Here is a 17,378-nt window from a genome sequence, read left to right on the forward strand (position 1 = left end):
GGTCTGTGGCCTGGGCAGCGTGAGCTGTGGTATGGCTTCACTTGCCAGGTCCGAAGGGGACTGCTCATACACACCTACATGCAATACATGGCTGCATCTACTTGCAGCACTATTGCTTTTTGGGTTGTTATATTGCCAGTGTCGCTTTTCAGCAAGACGGGAATGACCAACACGGGCCCAGAAATGTCAAATGTATTTGAAATGCATTAGTGTTTTCACTGTGAAAATTGCTTCTTCCTTTCTGAACGATAAGGGGAAAAGGTAAAGGAAAATGGGTGCAGTGTTCTTTCAGTGGGTACCATTGTAAAATTACTTGTGAAAAGTGGTGAGGTTGTTGATTCACCCACATCACAGATTTAGTGGGCAGATTTTTTTCAGTACTCTTTCACTGTTTTTGTGCCTCTTGAATTCACTTGATCAGGCTAAGCAACAGAGAATAATTACATAATTACTTTGGATTCCTCATTCACACTAAGCTCTCACCTAGCAGCATTCATGAATTACACTTTCTATAATCTCTGGGTGGCTAGGAGACCCATCCTGTCAGATGATGACTTGGCTTCAGCTATTCATGCTTTTGTTACCTCTCAGCTGGGCTACAGTAATGCAGTATACCTGGCCATGAAAGCTTCAATGCTTAAGAACTCCAACAAGTATAGAAACGCTGCAGCGTGTCTCCTCAGCAACCAAGGCTAGTGTGAGCATGTCACGCCTGCCTTTTGCTCTCTCCATTGATTTCTCCATAATATTTTAAATCAAGTTCAAAGTCTTACACTTTATGTTCAAGGTGCTTCATGGTCCAGGGTATCTGGCCCAGGATATTTAAAAGACTACTAAGGATTCTGGATGAACACTGTGGTCGACATCTTCTCTCCTCTGGCACAATGGAACTGTTCACAGTAAGGGTAAAACTCATCTGTGTGGGAGACAGAGGCTCCCAGAGGCTCCTGTCTCAGAGGCTGACCCAAAATTCTGGAACAAAATCCCACAAGAACTAAGGACCATCACAGATCTCACCGTCTCTTCTCCAAGTGTGAGGTGCATTTCTTTAACCTTGCAGCCTCTAACACATACATAGCAACATGTATATTTAAAAAGCAAATAAAACACAAAATGAATCCCACCCAACCCCGTGCTCGCAAAAAACACATTTACAAAACAAGACAATCCACAGCACATGCTTCTCCCCCTGGGGTGAGGATAAGAGAGGAAATGTGTCAGATTTTAGAAGTCATGTTATTTATGTCCTACCGGAAGGTGCTCAGATACTACTGTGATGAGCACACTATAAGGATCTATCTAGACTAGAACATATCTTGCTGAGTGTCCTTAATCCCAACTAGGCTAAATCATGCCCAATGGAATCTGTGATGAGAATTTTCTAAAGGAAACCTCAGGTCATCACAAATATGGCATTCGTAAACTTTTATGACTCTTTACATTGTATTTCATCATTATGGTGTGGGCTGAGGGTGAACTCAGACTGGAAAATAAAAAGATCTTTCTCTTTTGAAGGCATGTGATACTCTGGAGAGGGAGATTATAGGGAAATAAACTTGCTAAAATTAGCTATACCCTATCAAACTTGGCAAGGAAATGCTAGTTTTAGCAAGGCTTTAAATACCTTCTAAGTTGCAATGTTCTTCTGTTCCCGTCTCTTGCTCTTTCTTCATATGGAACTTACAGAGTCAGCTGGCCTGCTGCCATGACTTTTAAACAGATCTAGGAATTCTGAAAGGTTCTACATGATTCATAAAAATACTTCAAACTTTCTTGTGCATGACCCTTACATAATTAATAGAAATTAACCCTTGCATCTTAAGTGCACCCTGCTACTGTTCCATTTGTTTTATCAGACTGCCATGCCACATGACATTTTTGGTGATCAGAGTGGTGCAACTTGATGTATGACATATCCCAGCAGAAATAGTGACAAAGGATTTTGTCTTTACCAGTGATGAACAAACCACAAAGATTTTGGGGTTCTGAGAGGTCCCTGTCAGAGAAGAGCTGAGTAGATTACCTGAAGTTTACTGGGGGGGAGAAACTGGAAATACTGGTGGAAATACCAGAAAAATGGCTCTGCTTTAGGTATTTTTGCTTTCAGGTGCAGCCCAAACAAGAAAGTGGAGAGGTGTAGGAGAACTAAAAAATGACAACTGGAATTGGGGCCAAGCTACTGAGTTTCAGTGTGTTTGGATGTGGAGTCGGGGCTTCCTCAGACAGCAGCTACTCCAGGACAATCCTTAATGAGGTATCACCATCACGTACGGGGAGAAATAATACAACCTGGCACTGTATTACTTTCTCTACCACATTCCACAAGGCACAGAAGGGGATATCCCCATCAGTACTCCTCCCCCCTTAGCCCTCATCCCCTTTTCGCTCCACAGGCTCTGGGGAAGAGAGCTAGCTGCTGCCATGGAGGTTGCTGCCTCTCTTCGCTTCCTCTCTCTCTCCTCCGATTTTCATGAAGCATGGATGTGATCTGTGCAATAAAGATTCCCCTTACATACAGATCTTTGGGGGCACAATCAGCCCTGGTTGGTACATCTCTGAAATCCATCAATTTTCTCCTTCCAGGTCATGCTAATCCTCCCTCAAAAGTCCCTTGGTGTGACAAAAACCTTTCCCCTCTTCCAGTAATGTTAGATGTTGCTTCCTTCTGCAGTCAGTCAATGAGCACTTTCATTTGACCAGAAGTGGTCAAGGGTTCTATCTCCTCCCAAACTCTGCCAACCAAAAGAATATCCTAACTTTACTTCTCTTCTTGCCTCTTCCCAGGAACAAGAAATCAAGATGAGAAGCTAATCCAGATTTCCTTGTCGTACCATATCGCATGCCCATAGCTTAATCTATGCAGTTTTAATTTTTAGTTAGAACAACAAAATGTCCTAAATCAGAATTGTTCTGATAGCAAACCACAAAGATCAAAGTTCATTACAGAAATGATGGAGACTTATCTTGCATCTGGAGCCAATACAGATAAATAGAAAGTAACACACCATACAATAACTGCTGTCTTTTAATCTTTCTAATTTTCTTAAATGAAAAATTTTCATGCATAGGAAAATAGTGAAAGTTTATTTACTGTAGGTACTGAGATGACTAAAATGAGCAAACCCAGAGACTGACATGTATTTTACTAGACAGAGCCTAAAATAAAGCAGGTTTCAGAGTAGCAGCCGTGTTAGTCTGTATCCGCAAAAAAAAACCCCCAAAAAACCAGGAATAATTGTGGCACCTTAGAGACGAACAAATTTTTTAGAGCATAAGCTTTTGTGGGTACAGCCCACTTCATCGGCAAAACAGACTCCAACAAGAAACTGCTGAGCTTGAATTAATATGCAAACTAGACACCATTAACTTGGGTTTGGATAGAGACTGGGAGTGGCTGGGTCATTCCACATATTGAATCTATTTCCACATGTTAAGTATCCTCACACCTTCTTGTCAACTGTCTAAATGGGCCATCTTGATTATCACTACAAAAGTTTTTGTTTTTGTTTTTCTGCTGCTGATGAAGTGGGCTGTAGCCTACAAAAGCTTATACTCTCATAAATTTGTTAGTCTCTAAGGTGCCACAAGTACTCCTGTTCTTTTAAAATAAAGCAGAACTTTTCAAGTAATCCTACAGCTTCATAATACGGTATGTGATTGAATCAGAAATATCATTAGTTGCAGTGTTACAGTAGTGCCCTAGATACCCAAAACAAGGTAGGGACCCTATTCTGCTATGCATTGTACAAACACACAGTGAGAGAAATCGCCACCCTGAGGAGTTTACATTCTGAATAGACAGGATGGATCTCACCACCTTCCACTCCAAATGCAAGGCATACTACTTTGACCTGGCCTTCTTTAACAGATACTTAAGGCATGTCTACACTTACCAATAGATTGGCACTGCTGCAATCAATACAGCGAGTGTTGATTTAGAGGGTCTGATGAAGACACGCTAAATCGATGGGAGAGCACTCTCCTATCACTTTGTGTACTCCACCTTCCCAAGAAGCATAAGGGAAGTCAATGGGAGACGCTCTCTCGTCTACACAGCGCAATGTAGCCACCACAATAAGTGGATCTAACTACATCGACTTCAGTTACGTTATTCATGTAACTGAAGTTGCGTAAGTTAGATTGATTTACCGCGGTAGTATAGCCCAATCCTTAGCAACATGGGGCTTTTTTTAATTAAAAAAAATCCTTACCAAAACAAGACATTCAGCTTTACATATTTTTCCGCCTGGGAAGAGGATGAGACAACAAACAACACGGGACAGATGTTATATCATTGAATGCACTGCTGGGAGGTGCTCAGATATTACAGAGATAAGAATGGTGTACGAACCTACAAAGCAGAGTAGAAAGGCTGGGAGGTGAAAAAAAGAAACTGATAAGATATTATCTGGAATACCATGTACAATTCTGGTCACCCCTATTCAAGAAAGATTAATTCATACTAGAACAGGTGCAGAGAAGGACTACTAGGATGAGGAAACTAAAAGAGCTTGTCTTGTTTAGCTTAGCAAACTGAAGGCTGTGAGGGGAGATGATTGCCCTCTGTCAATACACCAGGACTGTAAACAGCAGGGAGGGTGAAGAACTATTTAAGTGAAAGGACAATACTAACACACAAACAAATAGGTATAAACTGGCCATGAATAAATTTAATCTGGAAATTACAAAGTTTCTAAGCATCAGAGGAGTGAGGTTCTGGAACAGCAGGGCAATAGGAATAGTGTGTGTGCAGGAAACAACTTAATTAGTGTTAAGATAGAGCTTGATAAATTTATGAATGCAATTATGACATGGTTGCCTGCAATGACAGGGGACTGAACTTGGTTTCCCAGGAGGTCCCTTCCTATCCTATGTTCCTAAGTGTCATGGAGTCTAAGTAGGGTGACCATACATTCCATTTTGGCTGGGACAGTCCCGTTGTTAATCCCTGTTTTTGACAAAAGTAGCCATTTGTTCCATTTGCTCTTTCTGACTTAATCAGTTGGCAAGAGCAAACAAGAGCAAATGGGACAAATCCCCACTTTTGTCAAAAAAGTGGGGTGCGGTGCAGAGGAATGTTTGGGGGGGGAGCTATGATGCCAGCCTTATGCAAGGGGGGAGGCAGGGCTCTGGCAGGGGCACGTAGGGTGCCAGCACGCAGGGGGCAGGCAGGGCTTGTGTGTGTGTGTGGGGGGGAAACAGAGTTCCACCAACCAGCCACAGCCTTGCACAGGGGATAGGCTGGGTTCCAGTGACAGCCTAGTGGGGCAGGGCGGGTGGGGGCAGGGTCCTGTTTCCCCTTTGAGAAATATGGTCATCCTACTATTTAAGCTAAAAACCTTAAAATACGGGTGTGGTACTACAGTGAGGGGAGGGGAAAAGGAGTTGTATCAGAAGCCAGAGCACAGAGTTTGAGGGAAACATGAGAGCTACTAGTATGGTTTGTGCTTTCTGAGGAAGGGATTTCGAGTTTGCTGCTTGTGAAAGTGCATGTAAGGAATGCAGTTATTTAGCCAAACTTGTGTTAAAATCTCAAACCCTGCAATAAAATGCTACCTGGAGAGGTAACTTTATGTTCAGAGTTGAACCTCGAGTGAACTTTTCTCTCTCTCCATTGCACAGCTAGCACAGCAGCAAAAGCATTCTAACAAGATTTTTATAGTTCACAAATAGCATAAAATGGAACTACTATTCCAGGTGTGGAACACACCTCTCCATGTTCAGAGAGTAACTGGACTCTGACCAAAACCCTTCCGTTAATGAAACATGATCATCTTCCCAGCACATAACTCTACACATTTGAGCACAAACAATTAAAATACTGAAGTTTATGTTCTCTAGCCTCTGATGCAGATGTACAAGATAATTTGAGGTGCTTTTCATACTGACTCACTTAGCATATGGACCCACCAATGGCATCTTAATTTCTAAGCTTTTTTTCCCTGTGATTCTGTTTTATTAAGCTATATGGGAAATTTATTTGTTAATGAATTTCTGCATTATATCCAGGTATAACATCTGTGTATCAAAAATATAAAGCAGATAAGTAAAATGTTCAAATTGGAATTGCTACACAACATGAATCAGTTTTCCTTTCTACCTTTACATGAATTGGAATGATCATCATGTGCACATTCTGGTCAGTGATGACAGCTTCCCAGCAGAAAACCAATTTACTTGCAAACGAATTCAAGTTTAAAAAAAAAGCAAAATGTAATTTTCAGGTACTAGAGTCTGTCTCACCATTACAAACATAGGTTGAAATATAGAAGACCTTAGATTTCCCTTTTGGCAAAGTCCCAGGTTTTAAATGCAAAGTGCCTATCTGTTAGTGACTTGTCACCTTTCAGGGCAATTGACTCAAAATCGAGAACAACTAATTCCATCCATGTCTACTGTATTGAAAAACCTTTTAGGTTTGATGATATTCCTGCCTGACATTTGAGGTTTAGCAGGAGGTTAATTAGATACTGTTTCAACTCTGTTGTGTTGCTTTAGGGCATAGCACAATAGGTCAGTTATTACATTCCTGTAAGTTAGAAACCCTAAGAGATACTAGCTTGAAACTTACGGCAGGTTTAAATGAGTTTCCTCTCTGCTAATTTAGAAAGTATAGTAGAATTTTGCTCCACAGCATAAACTAATTGGACAAAGTTTTGTTAATGATGTGCTGCTCAAGGGCATAATGAAAAACAATCAGCCTTTATATGTGTGCGTCTTTTTTACATGATGGCTCTTAGGCACAATGCAAATGCTAACATCCAGCTGTCTATACTCAACAGGGATTAAAGAGTTTCTTACTGAATTCAGAATACTGGTCATCTTTGGTCTCTACAAGCCTGTTAAGCCATTTACATTTGAAAACACAAAAATAAAAAGAATAACAGTATGAAATTACTTTGTCATGTTAATTTCTTGGAAATTATTAAAAATTAGCATTTTCCCCTCAAAGACAGAACAACAACAAACAAATAAAACTAGTACTGTCCTGAGAATGATTAACCATGTGTGGTATTTAAGAAAACTGATAAGACTGAGAATGAACTCACATTTATATATTATTACTTTCATACAGAAGAATCTCAAAGTCTTTTACAAACTTTGGACCCAATCATTTCATTTGTTTTTAGGTGGGAAGAGTACAAGAGGGGGACAAATACTAGCCCCAAATGTCCATTAAATAAGTAAAGGGAGGCAAAGGAACCTATGTGGTTTCATTTCCTTCCTTAGAAAACATGGAAGTCCCGGTGTGTGAACGCCACAAAGGTGAAGTTTGGGGAGGTAAGGGTGGGCAGAGAGCCAGAACTTTGAGACAGCTGTTTTGTGTTGCATCATCCCCTGCAAATCACTGAAATGAATGCTGCCCTTTTCAACTCTTAAACTTTGACACAATCCTGGCTCTACATTGTCATATGCCTTTAGAGATGGGGATTGGCCCAGGCACCTAGCTGTTCTTGCAAGTCTCTAAGCGAAGTGTTAGCACTGCCCAATCCTACTTAGTTTAAGAGAGCTTACGTGGGTTTAGGGTAAGAAAAGAGTGGTTCCTGAAGATTTCTACTTCTTTTTCAGCAGCCTATGGTATCAATATCATGTTCATCTCCATTTCTGCTAGAACTATTTGCATGAGAGCAAGTTTCTGGAAAGATGGGCTAAGTCAGGTGAATCTGAGACAGGTATCTTTAGGGGCCACAGAGCAGAGGTACTTGGTCCACAAAACCCTGTTCAGTAGAGCTACTGTATCCTTCCACCCTATTTTGGGCCAATAGATGAAGAAGGTATGGGGGACACCTAAGATCACTGCTCTGACTTGAAAGGCATCAAAAATATGTCCTCTCTGAGGGTGCTGCTGGCTATGTCTTCCACCCACTCACCAGAGAACTCAGGATCTGTAGTGCAGAACAAAGACCAGTTGTAAACACATGGTACCTATACCCCACAACCCTGAGCTTTGGTACTGAGATTTCTTGAACAAAATTCAGTGTGCAGCTGCTACCCTTCACAATTTAGATAACCAAGCCTTCATGGTCAAAAGGTACAAGCTCTGGAAAAATTTATTTGCCCTTATTGAATCTCTTTCATAGGACAAATATCAGGAATTCAAAAAGCTAGTGCCTGAAAGTCTGGCTGTGATACAACATCAGGTACAGGAGTCCTGTGATTTAGGCATATGGTAGCAAGAGCCCTGTTTCAGGGGTGAATGTTCACACAGCTGACTGGCTGCAGATCTCAAGATTCCACCAAGAGGCATGGAATAGGATCTACTCTATACCAGCAAGAACCTATCTAGAGAAGATAAAGGAGTCAAGAGTCACTCTGCCTTCCTTTAGATGTGTGTCTTATCAAATGGCCCCCCCTTCCAACAGCCATGAAGTGAAATACTCAATTTACAAAACTTTCAAATCAATGATTGACTTCAAAGGGCTTAGTTTCCCCCAACACAGGGCATTTGGCCACAGCATCATCATCAACATAAACTAAGCAGGCCTAACTTCCCTCTCCAAAACATCAAAAACCCAAAGCTTTTGAAAGCTTCCAAAGATGGTTTCTTTAGATAACATGGAATTACTTTCCTTGTAATTCTGCGGACAGAACTCTGGTAGGATTTGCACTCACCTACCTCCCTTTTGTGTTCAGAAGGGAACCTTTTTGGTTTGTTTGCCTAGTTTTACCTTTCAAAGATGTTGTTCTAACTTTTTGAGGCACTGATTTTGTTTAATGATTTACTGATTTTTCTTTGCTGAACCTTTATGTCCTGGTCAAATCTGGAACTAACTGGAAGGGTTCCAAATGTGTCTTTTAAATCTAAAGGTGATATGCACCACCAGTGTAGTAGGGAGTGGCTGTGCCTTAACCCACATGGATCAAACAAATCCTTAGAGCTTGAAGAGTTCCTTCTACCTTGTGCACAAGCCCGAGGAATGAGAATCCTGACAAAATATCTTCAGAGGTTCTGTTGCTTTGATATAATAAGAAAAACTTCAGAAGTAGAACAGATGGAGTAACTTGAATCCAGGGAAGATAGTCCAACCACCGTATTACTGTGGTGGAATGAACCCCTGTATTCACACCCTACACCCCACTGTAATAATATTTGTACAAAATATCTCGTGTAAAGTATCATTAGAAAACTAATAACTTGCTGGTCAATAATATGGTGACATGTATGTAGTAACATTATATGTAAAATTATGAAGATAAGCTGAAATCATGACTGAAGTGTGTTTACCAGAGCAGTCCAGAAAGTGGGTAAACCTATATCACAAAGTCAAAGGACAAGCTGACGCTTCTACCCAGGTGTCAAAGCTGATGGGCCATCATGTATCAAGCAGCCATTCATTGGCATGGAAAGAAGGGAAGGCAAGAAACAAGGCAAACCTTTGTTTCAGCATATGCAGGTGTAAAGAAAGAGCATGGAACATCCTCCACCAGAGTCGATGTCTCTTTGGTCACAGTTGGAAAGAAATTTATGTAGGAGATCACTTTCAGGAAAATGCATTTCAAAGGGTGACAACTATAAATGTGAAGAACAAAAACAGCCCTAATTCTCTCTCTCTCTTTCACCTAAGGACAAAAAAAAAAGTTGAAGCTTGGAAACAGATCCTGGCCTGAGAGTTTAATCAACAAAGTTACTGGAACATGTGGTAAGGGACTTTCTTGAACCATGTCTAGTTTGTTAAGTTTAGAAAGCATTTTTTCTTTTTTTCTCTTGTAGCCATTTCTGATTTTATGCCTCAATACTTGTACTTCCTTAAAACAGTTCTTAATTAAATACACTTTTTTGTTCTTTAATTAAAAAAAGTGTTGTGAATTGTGTGGGTAATTCCATTTGAGGTGACAAACTGTTTTATCTTGATCCCCTTCAAGGGGCAATGGACCTAATATACCTGGACTGTTTAAGGGAGGGCTGGCTAGTACAGATCATATGTTTTGGGCGGAAAATCCAGGACTGGCAGTATGTTGGGGTCACCTTCTGTGTAGTAACCGAGGCTGGTGGAAGCCTGAGTGCAACTGGAGTGTGCTGGAAGGTTGCAGCTATACACAGACACTCAGGGTGTGACCTGCATGCTGGCAGGCTGTTTGGAGCAACCCAGATGAGAATACAGCAGCAAAACATTGTGAGGCACTGAAGGTTTCAGGGCAGGTGGTGACATAGCCCCTTCCCGGGTCTGGATTGCACCCTGGAATGTCATAATTACCTTCAGGCATATAAAAGATAAGTATACAGTACAATAAATCATTTGAAAATTAGAAAAATAAGAACCTAATCAGTGGTTTTCTTTTTGCTCCTCAAAAGAATAGCAGAAAAACTTATTTTTCTGACAGCATCAAAGTTCCTTTTACACAGAGAAGTTTATTTTGATGCTGTCAGAAAAATAAGCTGACTTTGCTGTCAGAAAAATAATTAGATCAGATTTACATGTGGTTATTCCATGTATTTCTTTTAAGATATTTTCAAATATACAATAAAGTAATGCAAGCAGACCAAAAACAATGTCCCTAAGGCCATATTATCTTCAGTTTTTATTAAATAATGCATATCAATTCAAATTGTAGGCTCTATTATTTATGCTTGACACAAAGACATAGTTATAGCACTGTGTTGTACAGAGTTTGCAGGAAGGGACTATATAATTTTGAAATATAAAAACCTTCAACCAGAAATATAACACGTTAAATTACTTTATTCTCTTATTTAAACTATAACTTCAAAAATTGTTGGTTTGAAAACAATCTGGAAAAAGTAAACTTGGCCTATGCATATATTAAATAACGTTTCCTCTAATTTTTTTTAGGAGCTCAACAATGGATGATCCATGTGAGTGTTGTTCTTGGTAGCTGAGCAAAAAAATTCCTAAAAATTTCACCTGTTTTTTTTTTAAACACAATTAAACTATGTCTATCTTAGATCAAAAACTATAAATACATTGAAAGCATTGCAGAGGCCATTATTAACTTTAAACCCCCAGAGTCAGAAACGTTTTAAAGTCCTTGCCATTATGCCATAATAGAAATGCTTGGGCATGAAGCTGAATTTGCTAAAGGCTTTGAATCTCAATAGGAGAACAAGTTCTGGAATCCTCCACATGTATATTTTTTCAAAAGTGCTCTAAAAGTCTATTTGAAAGTTATTCTAAGACATATGAGGCTCCCTTCCCTTCTCCTATCCCGTAGTGGTCTTTCAAAAATATTTTAATTAAAAAAAATCACATAATGCATAGATCAGATTATTTAAACTTCCCCTACAGGTACCAACAGTTTCAGGCTGCTTTTCCTGACAATGAGTAATGTGTCACTACCTTTTCTGTCTTTCGCTCTCCTCTACTTTTCTCTTATTTTCTTTGAATTAGTATCTCCTCTTGTGGTCTGTTTCCTCTTTATCCCTCAAGTTTTGTCTTATCTCCAGGCTTCCTAAAAAGCTTGCTTTTAGCTTTTGTCATCTCTTTCCTCATGTAACACTTCTAAATATTATAGCATCCGGAAATAATTAAGCTTACTTCACTGTTAACCAGCAATTTCACCATAAGGACAGCAGTAATAAATCTATAGTAATAACATTTCTTCCAGGTCATACTTTATTACTGGGACCTGGAAGAAGAGCAGCAGCTGAATTACCTACACCAACATCTGTTCCTTAATTAAATACTCTTACTAACACTTTATATGAAATATAATCAGTGTATTGAAGTAGAATCACCTATTTCACCAAAATTCTATTAAATGAACACCAGCAATAGTTCTTCACAATGGATATAAAAGCAAATAGTGCATCGCTCTCATGGTACTTCTGCATCAGTCTGCAACCTGTTAGTCTGTGGTACTAGCCCTCTGAGTGTGTACAAAGATCTGGCAGGCTGTTCATGTGTTCAGGTGCTCTGTGGCTGAATGAATATTATTAATTAAAAAAACCCTAACCTAATTTTCCCTTTTTTATTGAAGACAAACACCATGAAGATGGTGGTCTCCAGGGTGAAGGCACCAACTGGCCCAACGCTGTGAACAACCGTTTAATCCATTCAACTTTCAGAGAAGATGACTGGTTTTGTCATGAGAGCAGCAGAGCCATGCTAAGTATCCACAATTACAGCTACCATCTTCACCTATTGCCATGAAATGCATCAATGCAGGTAACTTAGTAACACTAGTTGTGCTCACAATTTCTCTCTTCCATTTTTCATGTTAATTAGGTTACCCACATCAATCTGACACACTTTCTGGGAAAGGATTAGGCAAGTGTACTCTCCCCATAACACATAACTTTAGCTACACTAAGACAATTCTGACCCAGATCATTCATGTCCAAGGTAAAACCCACAGGAGAGGGATGTGGGGGAGAAAACCTTACAGAGATTCACCTTTACTGTTCTGTCTCAGAAACGGGCAGTTCCCCAAGATCCAAAGAGGCCTTTCCTTGTCCCTTTGCACTGCATCTCTGGTGCCTTTGCATTGGTACCCCAGCAGTGTGGCTCCACTTTGTTCATTATGTCTCCTGTCTTCTTCCTTTGCAAATTCAGTGCTACAGCATGTAAATCACAGGGAGACCAAGACCAAAGTGATAACTCCAATGGGTGTTTTGATGAGTCACTTTGCCACACATGTTCAATACCCGTGCTCCAGTCTCGTGTAAGATGACTTTGTGCCACTGAGGAGAGGGGAATATTCATGTTTGGCACCAGTACAAGGCATTGTGTTTTCCTAGTCTTCTGTATTCACCTAGAGCAACAGGACCCTGATCCTGAATGGGGCCTCTGGGCCGTACTGCAGTACAAATACTACTAGTAATAGCCTGGAGCAAGAACACATGGCCAAATCTAGCCCTGGCTAAAAGACTATAGGCTGAACACCAAATACAGTATGGTTGGAGGTATTATGGATCTGGAAAATTTTACTACTACCTGAGCTGTATGCTAGGAAGAAAGGGGTTAAAATTAATCTTTACTGCTCCCTTTGTAAGCAGAAACCTGGGAGATCTTCCTATGATCCTTTATGCTAAGAGGAGTTTCCCCTCCTCAAGTATTGGCTACAATTTGAAGCATCCCCAATGCAAGAAAGACATTTTATTTAGGTGCCTAACTTTAGTTATCCAAATATGAAAATTTTGGCCATTTTTTAATAGGGAGATGTCAAACTTAACTTGCTGAAAATGTAAGTTTTGTCTTACTACGGCCCACAAGAACTCTCCTAATTGCTTTCACTGTGTATGCACTGCCATTGTGATACAGCTATACACAATTATAACAGAAGAAGGGGAAAAAGCATTCCATTGATGGATAGACAGTAAATCCATCTGCAATAGAATAAGATGTCTGGCAACTAAGGGTATGTCTGCAGTTTGAGCTGGGGACGTGATTCCCAGCTCAGGGAAACATGTACTACCTCTGGATTTAGCTAACTATGTTAAAAATAGAATGTAGCTGCAACAGTACGAGAAGCTAGAGGAATTAGCCATCCTGAATGGGTACCCATCCAAGACCCTAAGCATATACTCTGTTGGCTTTTCTTGCTTTTCATGCCCCTGTGGCTATTTTTAGCATGCTAGCTAAATGAGAGTACGAGCAGAGGTATGGCTCCTTGAGCTGGGAATCATACCCCCAGCTCAAAGCGTAGACACACCCTAAAGTAAAAATTCTCTTTTTTGCAGTAATTACTATTTAAACATTAGCCCTTTCTCCTCTGATAAGTCAGCTGAGCTAGATCAGTTGGCTTTAAGGATCTTTTCCAGCAGGGCTTTAGCTGAACTAATGAGCCAAGAGATTATCTGCAATTTTGCTAGGAATAATGTAGCTGTTTCTAATCCTGACTCTTTCTATGGCCTTTCTAAGACATACAAACTATTGAATGAACCTGCGTGACAGGGGTTTGATCAGAGAAAAATAATATATTAATTCTGGTAAGTGATTCCCCTTATGGGTTTAGCTGCTTTCAGCAATCCCTTCCTGTCACCTATTACACAAGGTAGTAGTTGTGCTTCCTCCATTGTACACTTTGTTTTTACATGTAGGGGTTCTATAATTCCTCTTTTTATTATAATATATATATGGGATCATTTGGAGTGTCCACAAGTGATTTGCTTTGCTATGGCTTGGGGCTCAAAAAAAACCAAGTTGATGTTCCAAGAATATGCATATGTCAAACCCTAACTTAATTCCCAAGTGCTTCCAAGTTTTGTTCCAGCCCAAGGTTGTTTTTTTAGGAGTGTTTTGCAAGTTTAGACATTTATTTCATAGTTTCCTTTGTTTCTTCAAACTCTGATTCCACGGGGTCTTTTCTCTACTCTTTACTGGAAACTCTTGAACACCAGGCAGCTTCCCAAAAACCAGTTCACTTTCTCTTCTTCCGAGGGCACACATTTCTGACGAGACTCCACTTTAGCATGTGGGGTCAAAACTGGTTCAATCAAAGAGCTTTCTTTTCAGCCAATATTTCAGAGTGGCAAGACAGTGCAAGCACACTCCATTGCCTCTCTACTCCTGAGGGTATTCTGCACCAAAAAATTAAAAACTCTGTGCACAATATTTTAAAATTCTGCAGAGAGGTCTGAGGGTCTCAGCAGGGGAGTCTGGGTGCAGCTAGTTGGGGTTGAGTGGCGTGGAGGTCTGGATATGGGTTTCAGTGCAGGGAGCTCAGTGGGGGGTGGTCTGTGTGCAGGGGTGGAGGTCTGGATGCAGGGGGGTTCCAGATGGAGGAGTTGAGGTTCAGAGGGGTGGGGTTTGGGTGCTACGTGAGTTCTGGGTGTATGGGGTGAGGCTTAGCAGTCATATCTGGGTATGGGAAGTCCAGCTGCGTGGGGGTTGGGCAGATGGGGGAGCAGTTCCCCATACAGTGACTCCTCCCTCCACAGCTGATGAGTGATGGAGGTAGAAAGCAGGGGAGGATGCTGAGCTTCCTGCAGCTGGGGGTGGGTCTGACAAAGCCCCAGCCACTCCTTGCAGGGGAAGAGAAAGTCCGATCCTCTCCTACCTAGTCCCCAGCTGGGACTAGCAACTGATCCTGCCTCAGGATAGGAGCCACTAGGTCTCCGTCGGCTGCTCCAGGTGCCTAAAACTATGTACCTGGGCTGCTAGGGAGTGGTGCATGACTGCTCTTGCAGGTTCTCTTTGCTTCCCTGTCAGAAAGTCATTTTTCTGCAGGGAAGCAAAGAAATCTGCAAGGGACATGAATTCTGGGCACACGCAGAATTCCCCCAGGAGTACCATTCAGACCTTTGTGGATTGGTAGAGTCTGACCAGACTGATTACCCCTTAATTTTTCACATTTTCTAATTACCTCTAAAAAGTGGAGCTGACATGGTCCTCATCTGTTTTGGAGAGCAAAATGGTTGTTTTTGTTCTGGTGAGTTTTTCTACTTCTGCTGTAGTTGATACCAGAGGCTCTCCCTTCCCAGTAACATCATCACGTTACGAAAAAAAAAATCACAAGAAAAACACAGCTGGGCTAAAGACACTGGCAGTTGAGCTATATAATTAGGCAACTTCCAAACTCCATTTCAAAATATCTGCATCATCCCCCACAGGTCTGCTTCATGGCTCCAAGTCTCTTCTTCCCATGGAAGCTTTTTAAGTGTGCAGTGCAATAGTGTATGTTGTTTGCACATTACAGCCCAGTCACATTCTCCTTCAGAGCATCATCACAAGCAAAGAGTGCCTTTGGGAGTAAGTCTCCAAAACCTGTTTCAGAGTAGCAGCCGTGTTAGTCTGTATTCACAAAGAGAAAAGGAGTACTTGTGGCACCTTAGAGACTAACAAACCTAGCACTGCTAGTGCTTTGATATAAAGCTGATGGTAAACTCTACACACCCCGGGGCATAAAGAAAACTGAACCTTTATCAGCAGTCCCCACCCTTCAATGATTTTAAAGTTTCATTCTAGCCCCATTACAAAATGTGTATGGTATTAATACAAACCAATGTTTAACAACATTCAGACACATTCACAACTGTTCTAACAGCTGAGTGCCTGTAAGCTAAATTGATTTCAGTCCTTAGATACCCATTAACAGCTCTGTTTCCCATTTAGATAATGGAGTACAGTTGTTTAGGGGTGTTTATGAAATGACATTGATTTGATTTATAAGTGACCTTCATTGAGCAAGGCTTTGTGCATGTTGGAATTTAAATGATCACCTCCCCTTTTGATTACTATGTCCTAGATAACAATTTCACAGCTCCAGAGAGACTGCATAGGTCTATCATTGAAGTAAATATCAAGGTGATATTTCTCTCTGCCCACAAGTGTGTTGGGGAGAATTAGATTTTAACTAATATGTAATTTCCACACATAAGTATCTTACGTGGTGGGTGTGATGGGGAAAAAAGAAAAAAAAAAGCCCACAGCATTTAAACTACAAAACCAAATAACTAACCTATTTGGGGCGGGGGGGCGCAAGGAGGGAGAACACTTTGGCCAAGTGGCTTAATATATGGTTAATTTATTATTATTTAATATAAAAAAGGGCATAACACCTAACTCACTTAACCCAATTAGGATTAGTTAAGAAAACTGGAAAAGATACCTGATATATTGAATTTATTGCCAGAAAAGTCTCACTTCAGCATAAAAATAATGCTTCTTTAGCAATGTATGTGATAATTTTTGAATAATAGATTAAACTATGGAGTAAATGTCATTTGTTTGAAATCAGAACATTCTCCTCAGATTTCTCCACTACACCCTGTGATGGCCAGGATTTGTCCTCCAGATCTGAATGAAAAGGACCCTGTTTGTACAGCTCTCCTTTGTACTACACGCATAATGACAGCCCAAAATTTTTAAAAATGAGCACTACAGTTAGGTTGTAGTCTTTATGGTGAGCCTAAATAAGGATTATGGGATGGAATTTTTAGAATACTTCTTGAAACTGTGGCATGCCGACCCATACTCTAGGTCTTTCACTGCACTACAGCAGTGTCCTCATGGGATGTTACTGCACAGCAAGCTGGTGCACTGTAGATTCACACACTGGCTGACCACGCAGTAACTAGCTGTGTAGATAAGGCCTAATAAATATCTAAATTTATGCACACAATATTTTGGTGAAGACTACCTGGTCCTGCTCCTGGAAAGGTAATTGTTGGCTGACCCTGCCTAATTTTCTATATGTGCAAATATCCAGTGCATCCGCACACCCTATAGGGTTACAAGATACTGGGCATGAACCAGGATTTATACTGCCCCTAGGAGGCATCACCTGTATACCAATCCCATAGGTACCCTAATGAGGTCAGTGCGGTTCCCATTCAAATAAGCTCAAATTAGGTGCCAGCATATCTTTCAGAATTTTTCCTCATTTCCCATTAGACATAGAATTTTTACAATTTATTTGTCCCCAGAAATATGCCAATAAGACCTGATTCATGCTTATCCCCCCTTCTGAAAATGGCA

The 17,378-nt window shown here is 40.6% G+C and overlaps 1 long non-coding RNA gene across 1 annotated transcript in view; it reads left to right on the forward strand.

Annotated features, from left to right (window-relative positions):
* The first annotated feature begins 9,565 nt into the window (after positions 1 to 9,565).
* Positions 9,566 to 17,378, forward strand: part of LOC119566531 — a 29,737-nt gene continuing 21,924 nt past the window's right edge. The window contains exons 1-2 of the long non-coding RNA XR_005225688.2: positions 9,566 to 9,641; positions 11,938 to 12,125. This is a non-coding gene — a long non-coding RNA (uncharacterized LOC119566531). The remainder of the gene's footprint in view (positions 9,642 to 11,937; positions 12,126 to 17,378) is intronic.

This window comes from Chelonia mydas, chromosome 5 (assembly GCF_015237465.2).
Source record: "Chelonia mydas isolate rCheMyd1 chromosome 5, rCheMyd1.pri.v2, whole genome shotgun sequence".
In the NCBI taxonomy this organism is placed as follows: Eukaryota; Metazoa; Chordata; order Testudines; family Cheloniidae; genus Chelonia; species Chelonia mydas.